The 16,244-nt window shown below is 45.1% G+C and overlaps 1 protein-coding gene across 1 annotated transcript in view; it reads left to right on the top strand.

Moving 5' to 3' along the window:
• Positions 1-10,732: 10,732 nt before the first annotated feature.
• The window catches only part of gjc1 (gap junction protein gamma 1), a 45,896-nt gene continuing 40,384 nt past the window's right edge, over positions 10,733-16,244 (top strand). Inside the window, exon 1 of the mRNA XM_064315878.1 lies at positions 10,733-11,424. The gene's annotated coding sequence lies outside the window, so the exon portion shown is untranslated. The remainder of the gene's footprint in view (positions 11,425-16,244) is intronic.

Raw genomic sequence — 16,244 nt, forward strand, 5'->3', positions numbered from 1 at the left:
ATATTTCTTTACTAATCAGGAAATACTCATTTTCGTTAGTGTGTGCTAAAAAGTGTGCCTTTATTTGCGTGTTATTTGGTATACTGGAAAACATCCAGACATCTGGGGATGTGTGTAGCTCAGTCAGTAGAGCAGCCGACTCATGTTATTTACCCCCGCCCCCATGTGGGCAAGGGGGAGATCCCTGCCCTGGCACCTTCTGAAAGGAGGGAGGCTGTCCCACTGTCCCACGCTCCTTTAAAACAATACCTGGACCCCCGCTAAAGTCAGCCTTACAGACCGTGAGTGGAATCGATCAGCCTTACAGACCGTGAGTGGAATCGATCAGCCTTACAGACCGTGAGTGGAATCTATCAGCCTTACAGACCGTGAGTGGAATCTATCAGCCTTACAGACCGTGAGTGGAATCTATCAGCCTTACAGACCGTGAGTGGAATCGATCAGCCTTACAGACCGTGAGTGGAATCGATCAGCCTTACAGACCGTGAGTAGAATCGATCAGCCTTACAGACCGTGAGTAGAATCGATCAGCCTTACAGACCGTGAGTGGAATCGATCAGCCTTACAGACCGTGAGTGGAATCGATCAGCCTTACAGACCGTGAGTGGAATCGATCAGCCTTACAGACCGTGAGTGGAATCTATCAGCCTTACAGACCGTGAGTAGAATCGATCAGCCTTAAAGACCGTGAGTGGAATCGATCAGCCTTAAAGACCGTGAGTGGAATCGATCAGCCTTAAAGACCGTGAGTGGAATCGATCAGCCTTACAGACCGTGAGTGGAATCTATCAGCCTTACAGACCGTGAGTGGAATCTATCAGCCTTACAGACCGTGAGTGGAATCGATCAGCCTTAAAGATCGTGAGTGGAATCGATCAGCCTTACAGACCGTGAGTGGAATCTATCAGCCTTACAGACCGTGAGTGGAATCGATCAGCCTTAAAGACCGTGAGTGGAATCGATCAGCCTTAAAGATCATGAGTGGAATCGATCAGCCTTAAAGGCCGTGAGTGGAATCGATCAGCCTTAAAGATCATGAGTGGAATCGATCAGCCTTAAAGACCGTGAGTAGAATCGATCAGCCTTACAGACCGTGAGTGGAATCGATCAGCCTTACAGACCGTGAGTGGAATCGATCAGCCTTACAGACCGTGAGTGGAATCGATCAGCCTTACAGACCGTGAGTGGAATCGATCAGCCTTACAGACCGTGAGTGGAATCGATCAGCCTTACAGACCGTGAGTGGAATCGATCAGCCTTAAACACTGGATTAACAGACATAACGTACAGCACTTTGTGCTCAGCTGGGTCTTCTTTCTGGTTGTGGTTATTGTTGAGGGGGCTTAGAGTTGTATCCATTAGCGTACTCCTGGTTATTGTAATGCAGGTGGATTAACAGCCATAATATGCTCAGTGCCTGGCTTTACTGGGCACACAGTAGTGGAATGAACCTCCTGCAGTGATCAGGACAGCAGAATCACTGGTCATGTTCCTACGCAGACTGAAGACCCACCTCTTCAGACTCCATTTTGGTTCCCCTCCCATCCCCACCACCTCACACTCCCACTCCCATCCTTGTGGTTAGGATATTTTATGGCTTCTGTTTTCTTCTTAGGGCATGTTATGGATGTAATATATGTTTTCAGAATTTGTATTTTTGTTCTTGCTTTGAACTTTTGTTCATTCCATTAACTAGCTTGCTAGCTAATTAGCATTTAGAACTTTAATAATTTTCATATACTGCAGACTAAACTTCTGTCTAGTTACTGTTTCCTAGCATGAACGTATGTGTTTGTGAAAAATATGCTCACCTCTGCTAAAAATCTATGCATTGAATATAATAGCAAGCAGTGTATTCAGGACAGGGGGGGCAGAACTCGAGGAGTTTACCTTCGATGATGTCATCATTGGGTGAGTTCTCCATCATCAGGGTTCCCCTTGACACCCCATCGTAGGCCAGAGCATGGGCTTCATTACATTTACATTACTGGCATTTAGCAGACACTCTTTTCCAGAGCAACTTACACAACTTTAACATAGCATTTACACTGCATCCATTTATGTAGCTGGATATATACTGAAGCAGTGCAGGTTAGGCCCCTTGCTCAAAGGTACAACAGCAGTGTCCTACCTAGGAACCTGCAACCTTTAGGTTACAAGACCAGTTCCTTACCCATGATACTACACTGCTGCCCCCTTCAGCCAGTGATGTCACGCCATGACAGGCAGGTTGGTGCGGGAGTGGGTGAGGCTTGTGGGTCACATGACCCTCCCAGGATGACACATCCCTGAACAGAGACATGAAGGACCCCCGGAGTCATTGTTTTGCATCCTGCCTATTTTAGTTCTGTGACAAAAATAGAACCCATAATTCTAACCTAATTCTAAATTTTGGTATAATGGGAAGTGAAGACCAAAATGAGTAATGCTTTTGGGATTTGGCCATCTTAGAGTTTTAATGCCCAAAACCGAGATACCTGGGCAGTTGGTTCTTGGGGTTTGAACCAAAACAAATGGATAAGTACAGTATATAGGTGTAATCAGATGCTGTGGTCAGTGAGGACAGTGGCTTAGATATTTCAGTGAACTGAGCATCCCATAGGGAGGGGTGTGTCTTTTTTCGATCCAGCCCTCTGTGTTTTGATTGCTTGGTGCTTATTCCCTGATTTCCCTGATTATCACCCGGGAGCCCGGATGAAGTAATGTGACATCAGAACGGTGCTGAGTAGCATGCCCATCCGGGTGATGAGGTCGCATTTGGTAGGCAGCACCAGCTCAGGCCCAGTGTAAAAATCCATGATCTAGAGGGTTTGTCAAGTCCACTTTGCTGCTGTGCTTAGAAGAGAACAAACCTGTTTGTGGGCATGATTTATTTGATTGGACACATCTGTGTATGTGGTGGGGGGGTGGGGGGCCATTGTTGCCTGGTGTGCTGCAGAGGTCCTGGTGGGAGGGCGGAGTTCTCGTTTGTTAAGTCTCAAATGAGAGCGTTCTGAAGGTGCACCAAGGACACCCGAGGAAGGCAGACCCTTCACTCCAAATGAGCCCCTGAGTTCATCTGGAGTATCAGCAGTATTCCCTGCCTCCTGAGGGGATGATCTGGATGATGCCCCGCCCTCATCGCTGGCAGACATGCTTCCCCTTTCATGTGCCTGATTGATGGACTGACTGAATAAATGTGCTGCTTTAAGTGTTCCTGTGGGAAATGAGCTCTGCTCGTGTGTTAAAGGATGATGGGATTGGTTGTGCTCGTGTGTTAAAGGATTATGGGATTGGTTGTGCTCGTGTGTTAAAGGATGATGGGATTGGTTGTGCTCGTGTGTTAAAGGATGATGGGATTGGTTGTGCTCGTGTGTTAAAGAATGATGTGATTGGTTGTGCTCGTGTGTTAAAGGATGATGTGATTGGTTGTGCTCGTGTGTTAAAGGATTATGGGATTGGTTGTGCTCGTGTGTTAAAGGATGATGTGATTGGTTGTGCTCGTGTGTTGAAGCATGATGGGATTGGTTGTGCTCGTGTGTTAAAGGATGATGAGATTGGTTGTGCTCGTGTGTTAAAGGATGATGGGATTGGTTGTGCTTGTGTGTTAAAGGATGATGGGATTGGTTGTGCTCGTGTGTTAAAGGATGATGGGCTTGGTTGTGCTCGTGTGTTAAAGGATGATGGGATTCGTTGTGCTCGTGTGTTAAAAGATGATGGGATTGGTTGTGCTCGTGTGTTAAAGGATGATGGGATTGGATGTGTTTGTGTGTTCAAGGATGACGGGATTGGTTGTGCTCATGAGTTGAAGCATGATTGGATTGGCTCCGCTTGTGTGTTGAAGCCTGATTGGATTGGCTCCACTCGTATATTAAAGTATGATGTGATTGGTTGTGCTTCTGTGTTGAAGGATGATGGGATTGGTTGTGCTTGTATGTTAAAGGATGATGGGATTGGTTGTGCTTGAGCAGTGGTGAGTGATTGAATGCATTCCAAGGCTGCGCTCAAAATGCAAAATATTTCACTGGTGCACTTTGATTAACAATGATGATGATAATAATAGTAATAACAATAATTATAATTATAATAATAATTACTACTTGTACAGCTCCTTTTGTGCATAGGATACATCACAAATTAGTGTAAAACAAACATTAGTGTAAAACAAATAGAGTGTTCTAGCTGTGTAATAAAGTTGAATAATAATAAAAGAAGGTAAAATACCTAAACAGAAAATGAGAGACAAACAATATGGAATAGAATTAAAAGTGTACTAATTAATGACAATTAAAAATAAATAATAAAAGTAATCTAATGGTATTATCATCGGTGGATCCAGAAGAACTTAATGATTATTATTTAAGAATCAGATTCACACCATACACTATCTATAGTGGTCATAGTAACAGCACTTTGCAAATGAACATTCAATTCAGCATCAGTTTATAAAATGATCTGCAGTGTTTTTTCTCATGGGTGTTTCAGCTCAGACATTGGTCAGATTCTCAGTTTTTTTTTGGATGAATAACCCTCATTGAGTTGATGCGATTGGTTGGGAAATCTTTGAGAAGTGGGCGGGTTTGTGGGTCTGACCTGCTGCTTATAAGTCAGACATGTGAGCCTGGGGTGTGACTCCAGGTGTATGGAGACATGCTGTGTTGCGATCATGTAGCACGCTTATGACCCACATTACATTACATTACAGGCATTTAGCAGACGCTCTTATCCAGAGCGACTTACACAACTTTTACTTAGCACTTTACATTGTATCCATTTATACAGCTGGATATATACTGAAGCAATGCAGGTTAAGTACCTTGCTCAAGGGTACAACGGCAGTGTCCTTACCCGGGATTCGAACCTACGACCTTTCGGTTACAAGCGCAGTTCCTTACCCACTGCGCCACACTCCGTCCACATGTAGCATGCTTATGGCCTGCATGTAGCACGCTTATGGCCCGCTTATGGCCCGCATGTAGCATGCTTATGGCCTGCATGTAGCCCGCTTATGGCCTGCTTATGGCCTGCATGTAGCACGCTTATGGCCCGCATGTAGCACGCTTATGGCCTGCATGTAGCATGCTTATGGCCTGCATGTAGCACACTTATGGCCCGCATGTAGCACACTTATGGCCCCCTGCATGTAGCACACTTATGGCCTGCATGTAGCACACTTATGGCCCGCATGTAGCACGCTTATGGCCCGCATGTAGCACACTTATGGCCTGTATGTAGCACGCTTATGGCCCACATGTAGCACACTTATGGCCCGCATGTAGCACGCTTATGGCCCGCATGTAGCACGCTTATGGCCCGCATGTAGCATGCTTATGTCCCGCTTATGGCCCGCATGTAGCTCGCTTATGGCCTGCATGTAGCACGCTTATGGCCCGCATGTAGCATGCTTATGGCCCGCTTATGGCCCGCATGTAGCACGCTTATGGCCTGCATGTAGCACGCTTATGGCCCACATGTAGCATGCTTATGGCCCACATGTAGCACGCTTATGGCCCACATGTAGCACGCTTATGGCCCGCATGTAGCACGCTTATGGCCCGCTTATGGCCCGCATGTAGCATGCTTATGGCCTGCATGTAGCACGCTTATGGCCCGCTTATGGCCCACATGTAGCACGCTTATGGCCCGCTTATGGCCCGCATGTAGCATGCTTATGGCCTGCATGTGGCCCGCTTATGGCCCGCATGTAGCTCGCTTATGGCCTGCATGTAGCATGCTTATGCCCCGCTTATGGCCTGCATGTAGCATGCTTATGCTCCGCTTATGGCCTGCATGTAGCATGTTTATGGCCCGCTTATGGCCTGCATGTAGCACGCTTATGGCCCGCATGTAGCCCGCTTATGGCCCACATGTAGCCCGCTTATGGCCCACATGTAGCACGCTTATGGCCCACATGTAGCACGCTTATGGCCCACATGTAGCACGCTTATGGCCCACATGTAGCCCACTTATGGCTCGCATATGGCCTGCATGTAGCACGCTTAGGGCCTGCTTATGGCCTGCATGTAGCACGCTTATGGCCTGCTTATGGCCCACATGTAGCACGCTTATGGCTCGCATATGGCCTGCATGTAGCATGCTTATGGCCCGCATGTAGCACGCTTATGGCCCGCATGTAGCCCGCTTATGGCCCACATGTAGCCCGCTTATGGCCCACATGTAGCACGCTTATGGCCTGCTTATGGCCCACATGTAGCACGCTTATGGCCTGTATGTAGCATGCTTATGGCCGCATGTAGCACGCTTATGGCCCGCATGTAGCCCGCTTATGGCCCACATGTAGCCCGCTTATGGCCCACATGTAGCACGCTTATGGCCTGCTTATGGCCCACATGTAGCACGCTTATGGCCCGCATATGGCCTGCATGTAGCATGCTTATGGCCTGCATGTAGCATGCTTATGGCCGCATGTAGCCCACTTATGGCCCGCATGTAGCTCACTTACGGGTAGCTTATGGCCTGCATGTAGCCCTCACTAGCAGTTACGGATGAGGCAGCAGGACGAGCCAATCTGAATTGAGCCCTGAAGCACTGCTCACAATTTGTGGGCTAATGCTAAATATAGCCACGGCCTGCTGCTTCCCAAGCCCGAGCACCAGACACTGTCCTTCATAGCCTCTTTCTCTCTCTCTTCAGTGTTTCATTCCCACCATCCCTACAGCTTTCCTCATCTTTCTCTCTCTTTTCTTTCTTCTCGCTTGTCTGGTCTGCAGGTCTGTCTGATTCTCAGGGAAAAGATGAATGGCTGAACTGCAGTCGATCGACCTCGACTGAAGACACTTTTGTTTAAACTGATCTTCTCCCTCTCTGCCCATGACATGCCGAATTTATTTCTTGTTGGCCTTGTGTGATGACAGTAAATTGGGGGCTCCACACACGGATTCAGTAACACAGAAATGGTCTGCGCTTCTGTCGCACATCACGTGTTTTGCACAGCGGTGCAGTCGCACTAATGGAAATGGTCAGCTAGCATCCTGCGCTGGGTGTGAAGTCAGTGGCAGATTACGAGAGTGGATCATTTTGGTCTTCTTGGTCACTAAGGGTGAACAACCAGCAGATTTTGGTGCACAGAGGTTTGGCAGGTGGATGACTTTTTCTGCCTTAAAATGATTGGAAAGACCTAAATCTATATATATATATATCATAGAGGATAGTATAACACTTGGGATGTCTTAATATGTTTCTCAGAACTCCAAGGTTCTTTATCTCCGAATTTATATTGGGGATAGGTTGCTTTAAGGTGACACAGAGATGTGAATCATAAAGCAAATTATGTTACTAAAGCAAAAGCAAAGAGGTGTTACTCTACGTTTTGCCATAACATTACGGAAGGTAAGCATCATGTGAGTTCGGGTTATCATACACATGTATACATTAAAGAAAACAGAAAAAGGAAAATTTGGAAACAACCAGACCTGAACCCCCAAACAACAGGCCTGAACCCCCGGACAACGGCCCTGAACCCCCAAACAATGGCCCTGAACCCCCAAACAACAGGCCTGAACCTCCAAATAACAGGCCTGAACCTCCAAACAACAAGCTTGAACCCCAAACAACAGGCTTGAACCCCCAAACAACAAGCTTGAACCCCCAAACAACAAGCTTGAACCCCCAAACAACAGGCTTGAACCCCCAAACAACAAGCCTGAACCTCCAAACAACGGCCCTGAATCCCCAAACAACAGGCTTGAACCCCCAAACAACTGGCTTGAACCCCAAAACAACAAGCTTGAACCCCCAAACAACAAGCTTGAACCCCCAAACAACGGCCCTGAACCTCCAAACAACGGCCCTGAACCCCCAAACAACAAGCCTGAACCTCTAAACAACAACCAAATTTTAAAAACCCCTGTGGGAAGACAGACACTCAAACGGTGGGGAAAAACTCCCCAATGGGAAGACATTTGGGGGGCAACCCTCCTGTAGAGGGGGAGCCCATCCTCAGCTGGCTGGCACAGTGTAATAGATAAGACACACTGACCAGTAACAGAAATGTAATGAGGGATCTATCAAATGATAAAATGGGTTGGGCAGGTTACAGTCTGAGGCATTAAACCAGCTGGTAAAATAAACAGTCCAAGTGAAGCCTTAATATTAATATACAGTTTGGGGGGACAAGGTAAGACATGATGTAATTATTAGATTGACTGCTGAATATGTAGATTTGCATGTCTATGTTTATACACATAATCAAATCAAATCAAAAATCAAATTTTATTTGTATAGCGTATTTTACAACAGTTGTCACAATACGTTTTACAGACAACCCTAGCCTAAACCCCCACAGGAGCAAGCCTAAGGCAACAGTAGCAAGGAAAAACTCCCTGTGGCAGATGGGGAGAAACCTTGGAAGGAACCAGGCTCAAGGGGGAAACCCATCCTCCTCTGGTCGGCTCAGGGTGCCTGCATGTCAGCCAGTTTATGCACAAGATATGATATGTGATGTGGCTCAGATGATGGGTGGGGCCGGGTGGCGGTGATGGGGAACAGCAGGTGGCGGCAGATGTGGGCAGGGTGGAGGCAATGACGAAGGAGGGGCTGGACCGCAGAGGTGGGGGAGACCAGACGACTCTCGAAGCACTCTCGAGGGTTGGGGCAAGAGCCCTGCTGGCAGCGTGGGGGAGAGGGTGGAAACAGCAATTAGGGAATTTGCAATATAGCAGACAGTGAGTAAAGTGGCAGTGGTATGTATTGGGGGGGGCCCCGCCAGGAGTAGAATATGGCCGCATATCTACTAGGACAGGGATGGAGAGCCCATGCAGTCATGAGGTGTAGACAACCATACCCGCCTATCAAGAGCCAGCCCATGTAAAGTCGGGTCACAGCTGATTGACAGGTGACAGTAAGGAAAGGATTGCCACCTACAAAGCGCTATGACTACAGGCTTCTCACACCCTGTCTCCAGACTACATCTGATTGTAAGCCTGAGCATACTACATAACCGCAGAATGTAGTTATCTTGTTTCAATTCTATATGAACTGTAACTTCTGCTGCATTTTCAGAATCCACAAAGGAAAGGGGCATTTCTCATTTCTTTTTATTAATTAAATTATTGACAAGTAGAATCAGCGGAGTCCTAATTGCTGATGGACGCCTGGTCACTGAAGCGAACCCATTTGTGGAAAATGAAGTGTGTTCAATCGCAGAGCAAATGTATACATTTACTTCCATATTTATTTCTTGATTCATTCATTTATGTTTATACCTATTTCCGTATTTATTTAGTTCTGTATTTCTTTGTCCATATGATAATGAGGGAGCTGTCACTCAAATGATGTCATAGTGTCACGTTATTCCCATTGGTTGATCAATACCAGAGTGAGTAGATAAACTGTACATGCCTTGCTTAAACACCGGTTGCTTTTTACTCATGTTTTTACTGTGTTTACATTAGTAGGAGAGATATAAAAATGGTATAAAATGTAGCACTTATTTTTAGGAGATTGAGCAACGTATTTCAGGTTAAACACTCAATTGGAACCTGTGGAGAGTTATTTATTAGCTGGTTTGTCTGTCCATGACATTGCAACTCTTTTTGTGGCTGGTGATGAGGACAGTCTGAGATCTTAGAGCAGCAAGCCTCCTATCGAGTAAACTTTGCCTAGATGTACCAGTGTGTCTTAAGTGGATTTAGGCTGCTGTTGTATGGTGCGCAGCTCAAGTTTGGGCCTTGGACCATCTTTCTGGTTGATCAGATGTCTAATGCAGGAACTGCGCACTCTCTCTCCGTGCCTGCCCGCACCAACCTCCGGCTCTCCCCCTCTGGGCTTGATTCCTATGCCCGAATGTAAAAGCTGAGCCCCCTCATCATATGGGTGAAGAAATAAATAAATAAATAAATAAATATGGCAATACATATTTATAGAAATAGAGGAGTCAAGAAATAAATACGGAAATAAATAAATGCAGAAATAACCACTTTGACACCGATTATGTCTATTAACTTATTGATTTCTGTGTACATTTTTCTTGCATATATATTCATTTATTTATTTATTGAGTCATTCATTTATTTTAAATTTTGGCATTTTTAGTGCTCCATATTTCAGAGCCCTTGCAGCTGCGTTAATACACGGGAATGTCTGTGTCCTTGCTCATGACGTGCTGTGGCCCCGCGCAAGCTTACATCATACAGTTTCAGGGAAGGTCTTTAATTTCAGATGGAAACCACGCGCACTCTGGCTTTCCTTCGCATACACCAAATACAGTTATCTACATCCCCCCCCAGAGACTGTTAATTATTTACATTACATTACATTTATTTGGCAGACGCTTTTATCTGTCATGCTTATAATTTTGACTTAACTTCACACCTGTAAAGTCAATGTATTAAATGTTTTTAACCGAATATAATGATCTGTAGCAAGGCAGTTTTTCCTGTAAATGTTCAAGAATGTAGAATTATTAACTGTAATGTATAAATAGTATTGTCGTTCGCGATTGTACTGTTCATCACAATAGGATATGTAAAGGAATTAGTAGACACGTTTCGCAATTGCACAAAGGAATAAAACGTAGCTATTAGACATTAAATGTACAGAAACTAACATTGTGGTGTGACACAGAAGTATGATATATGTGGATTACGCAGCCTGCCCGTGGTGATGTAATCTTAAATTTTGTGTTGCCACAATACAATAATTACAAATGTGACCCCACACACTGAGTAGTACGCATGGTCGATATCCCTTCCCTTCACCTCCCCGGGAAAGGACATATTCCCGTAGCCAAACAGCGTAATGTCAGTCGGCTGTGGCCGCGTGCTAACACTGAGCATCCTATGACGGAGGCAAGCGTACGGCAGAAATTCTATAAAATTTGGAGTACTTTGTGTCGAAGACAATTGGACAGGAAGGAAGAACAGAAAATCTGAACAGATTCTTTTTTAAAAATGTGGAGCTGTACAGCGGAAGGCATGCTGCCGAAGAGACGAGATATAGACTTTCTTGGCAAGCATGGTTATTTTGTTAATGTTAATGGAGAAATATGAACAAAGGATGAACGCGCTGAACGTGGAGTTTTTTAACACGGGGTGACAAAATCCTATTTCACTCCGGAGCCACAAACTAACACTCATTTTTGGAATAATAAACACCGATTGCCTTGCCCAGATCGAACAAAAGGAAATCGCTTGCTCGCTGAGGTTAGCAAGAAAGTATAATTATAACGTTAGGGATGTGTATTGTGTCTTAATCTGAGAATATGCTTCGAGCCGGCGATGAGGGATAAGTGATGTTATCCGCGGAACCGCACTTTTCAAGAATGAAGTGATTGCCCATTTCGGTAAAACATTTTTTGTCTGTCGTCTCAAAAATATACCCGAAGTGGACAACTTCGGACTTAGATAGCCAAAGCCTTGGAGGAATAAGTGAACGGAAACCTCCCATTGATTGACTACACTTGGAGCTTCACAGACTCGCGTTGCGGTAAGAGTATTGCCTAATAATGAGTTTTTGTCTTTTGTATCGATGCTCAATGGCTATTTGTAATTTTCTGAACGTAACGTTAATACAACGTTATCTACCCCATAGCTTGTTTACAGCTGAGCTGGTTATTGCTAACATTATGAGCGCACTCAACAACACAAATGGCCAACGATATAACTGTAAAGGACTCGGCAGGAGGCAGGAATCGAACTCGTGTCGCTACAATATAAATTATGAAATGACATTCGGTTGTAAGCGAGCTAGTTGACTCTGTCGATAGCTAAATGGGCGTGACACATTGATGTGACCTCAGTAGACTACTTAAAATTTTGTAAATCAAGGAAACGGTTGTAGGCTACATTTTGTCTATTGTCTTTACATTTTAAACATGTTCCCAGTATACCTGTTTTGTGGGTAGCAGTTATTTAGCGAGCTTGCTGCTAAACCTACGATTGTGCTGTTGCAATGGACAAAGATTTCTTGCTCACGTGGAAAAAGTTTTTGCGCTTCTAGGTTTGCCCTGAAGCGAACCACGCTCCAGGTCACCGGTGTTGTGTTTTGCGTGCTGTTCTGATGAAGCTATAGCCTTTCTTATGTTAGGCGCTTGTTTGCGTGTTTTGTTTGTTTTATCAGTTTCTCAATGAATGGCCCTCAACTGTTACCGCCGTGCGATACGATGTGCGCGCCGCTGTCTCTGCTCGCGCTTGCTGAACAGCTGCACGCGGGTTTGGACCTTGTATTGACAGGATTACGTCTAACTGTACCGTCATGTAACCAGCTGTTTCTTTGATGGCGCAATGCAAAATATTATCATTGGATGATACACTGGCGGCGATTTAAGATCATTTCACTGATAATAAAATACATGTTTAATTTTTTTAAACAGTAATATATATAATCATTTACCTACCACATGTAACTACTAGCCTACTGTACTGATGATCTTAGACCGAGATAATAATGATTATGATGATGGTGATGTTAATAATAATAATTATAATAATAATAATAATCAATGGATACATGATGCATAATATACATCGCAATAAATAGTGGGATTTATCATTTTATTAGAATTATTCTTAATATGAATAATTTAGTTATATTTTTGTTATTCTCCTACTACTACTACTGCTAATAATAATAATACTTATTATTATTATTGTAATTATAATACACAATAATAATAATAGTAATAATAATAATAATTATTATTATTATAGGTACTGTAAATATGAAAAGATCCTTTGTTATTATTATTTTATTTATTTATTTGTATTTTTTTATTATTTTTTTTACAATAATTGAATAATGACAGTAAAGCTATCTGGCAGTTAATTGGTTTCCACTGTGAACTGATGAAATTTCTGATGTGTAAAGGCCCTCCTCAGTTCCCAGCTTGCTGGGAAGAGTGCTCACACAGAAGGGGAGCAGCATTTAATAAATTAGGAGCAACAGCCTTTCAGACGTCGAGCGACGGCAATTAATTATGAGGACATTTACAAACACATAAAGTGTCCTGCAGAATTATACTGTATCCAGTGCGATCTGTAATTGTTAAAGGCTGAAGACTGATGATCTTAATGACTCTAATGGATTCTTTCCTCTTAGCGCTTTGAGGGTGAGGGTCTGTAGCTACATGGAGCTTAACAAATAGCAAACTGTGTAAGCACTGCTAAGACATCACCCCAAAGACTCCATTGAGAGCAGTAGGCATGTCCGCTCAGCTCATTGTCTGTAATTGCTAATGGGTTTAGCGCAGACGTAATTTTGGTTGTGTACCACAGCCACCCCCGAGCGCTGGCTGTATTGAGTGGCAGTAGATGGACACGGTTGTTTTATTCAGAACACTCCACTCATCCAATTCAATTTACTGAACCTGCTCACTGCAAGCAAGACACCATTATAAGTGAGTATCTGAGAACATCACAAAACAAGTGCAGTAAATTCTCACATAACTGATCTCAGTGGGACTGAGGTGGACGCATGAGAGGCAAGATAAGCCAGCAAAACGACCGTAAAGATGGCAGCTGATGCACTTTCAAAATGTGAATTTCAGTAAAATAATTTCAGTAAAATAAACATACTTAGTCTTAGCTTGCAAGAAGGAAAATACCATTATATGCATGCAGTCGCCTAAAGGCTGGCACTTTTCCAGACTGTCACTGTTGATGAGACATTGGATGATAGCTTGCTTATGTGGGAGCTAAGCAGGAGTTTACTGTAACTGGTAATTTTCAGGTGATTTGAGGTATATCCTTAGTTGAGTGGATCAGTCAGCAGTAGGGCAGTGGTCCCTCCCGCAGGGTCCATGTTGTGTGATTTCAGACCGTTTAAGGGGGGTCAGCTGCTGGGACTCTCAAACCAGGCAGGGCATGCAGCTCACACTGAGAGTTCGGTGTATTCTGTTTTGGTAATATTTTCATATGCGCTTATTCAAGGCCTGGGTTTCACAGGTACCCTGGCTGTTCCACAGCTGGGTGCTGCTCACTCAATTTGTCACCCCTCGAGTTTTTTTTTTTTTGGGGGGGGGGGGTCAGGTGATTAGACGGTGAGTTCTGCCAGCAGTATATCACTGTCCCCTGTGTACTCGTTCGGGGTCCCAGGGGGGTGCAGGGGGAACCCGGTCTCCAGCAGGCAGGAAATTACCCATCAGCCTCTCTGCCAGGAGAGGGATGAGGTGCCGATTCGCTGTGGCAGCTAGCGCCTCCCATCCGGGGCTGTGTGTTCCTGCAGCCCCAGCTATTTGCCCTCTTTCCTTAGTCACGACTGCTATTGATTCTTTTTAATATTTATCATGCTTACTTTATTCAAGCTCTTGTTGATTGATTACCTCGCATACATTCAGGCTCTGCCTCAGTCTGTTGAGCTGAGCCTCAGTGTGCCTTACCTCCCTTGTTAAGACTGTAAACAGGTGCAGTTATTCATGCGAAACATGCTGTCCCTCTTCCTTTTCTCTCGTTTGTCTTCCTTCCAGTATTTTTTCAGTTGTGTAGTGAATTGTAAATTCCTTCTGGGAAAACTAAATGTTTATTATATTTTAAGCAGCAGATAAAAGTCAACTTATCAAGGTGCATATTGCATGATTATTTCACTAAATTAATTGAGTGTTTCAGCACTGGCCTGGAACAAGCCTGCATGTACACCATCTATTCTCAGATAACATTGGACACACCTGCGGTAACCAAAATTTGATGAGTACGAAACTACAAGTTAAAAAAAGGAAGTGAAACTGAACAGGAGATTGGTGGGAAAATGTGTCTTCCTTCATTTTAGCTTGAAATAATTTTCATATATGGAAAAAAAATATGTAGTTTCTATTGGATTTGTTCTGTAATACAGACAACATGCTGCCAATATAGCGTGGGTAATATTGAAAAAGCTGTGAAGTCCTCTAATGCTTGACTGTAATTAGAATTTATCAATAGTAAGTAACCACTGTGCACTGAAAGCTCTTGAGGTTTTGTAGTGGTATTAACAGTTCTGTCACATGACCTGTTTGTATAAATCACCATCAGTGTTTTGTATTTTGTCTTCTTTTGTTGGCTAGTAGATCTTTGTGGACACTGTAATTGGCATACCTGGCACTGTACTAGCCAAAGTGCTCAGTAATAGTGTAGTGGATTCAGCACCCTGGTCTTTAGCCCAGTGGGGTAACCTTATCTCCAGCTGCACAGAGCAGCTGACTGGGCCCTTGTCTTACTTACTGTCATATTGTACCATTGGACGTATTTAATGGTGGATGAATGGGCTACAGACATGCAAGCACTTATACACACCTGCAAGCCTGCACGCACACACACACGCACACACGCACACACGCACACATGCACTCACACGCACACACGCACACATGCACACATGCACACGCACACACACACGCACACATGCACACACTTTTAATGTCCTGCTCAAGCACCACTGAAATTGATTTAAAATAATGCTTTCATGCATTTCAAAGATTTTTTTCTACATTTCTGGTTTAAATAATGCGATGTTCCATGAGGTCAGCGGATAAATACAAGAGCTGGAGAGGGAGCTGTAAGGGCTCTTCTTGCCTGGAGGATGTGGGCCGGGGTAATGGAGTGGCTGAATGGAATGTATGGTGTGGAGAGGAGCACTCTGTGTGGAGAGGAGAGCAGCGCTCTGTGTGGGGAGGAGAGGAGCGCTCTGTGTGGAGAGGAGAGGAGCGCTCTGTGAGGAGAGGAGAGGAGCACTCTGTGTGGAGAGGAGCGCTCTGTGTGGAGAGGAGAGGAGCGCTCTGTGTGGAGAGGAGCGCTCTGTGAGGAGAGGAGAGGAGCGCTCTGTGTGAGAGGAGAGGAGCCTCTGTGAGGAGAGGAGAGGAGCGCTCTGTGGAGAGAGGAGAGGTGCACTCTGTGGAGAGGAGAGACTCTGTGTGGAGAGGAGAGGAGACGCTCTGTGAGGAGAGGAGCGCTCTGTGGGAGAGGAGCGCTCTGTGTGAGAGAGGAGAGGAGCCTCTGTGAGGAGAGGAGCGTGGAGAGGAGGAGCGCTCTGTGGAGAGGAGAGGAGCGCTCTGTGGGAGAGGAGAGGAGCGCTCTGTGTGGAGAGGAGAGGAGCGCTCTGTGGGAGAGGAGAGGAGCGCTCTGTGTGGAGAGGAGAGGAGCGCTCTGTGTAGGAGAGGAGGAGAGGAGCGCTCTGTGTGGAGAGGAGAGGAGCGCTCTGTGTGGAGAGGAGAGGAGCGCTCTGTGTGGAGAGGAGAGGAGCGCTCTGTGTGGAGAGGAGAGGAGCGCTCTGTGAGGAGAGGAGCGCTCTGTGTGGAGAGGAGCGCTCTGTGTGGAGAGGAGAGGAGCGCTCTGTGT

The sequence above is a fragment of the Anguilla rostrata genome, chromosome 17 (genome assembly GCF_018555375.3).
Source record: "Anguilla rostrata isolate EN2019 chromosome 17, ASM1855537v3, whole genome shotgun sequence".
Lineage (NCBI taxonomy): Eukaryota > Metazoa > Chordata > Actinopteri > Anguilliformes > Anguillidae > Anguilla > Anguilla rostrata.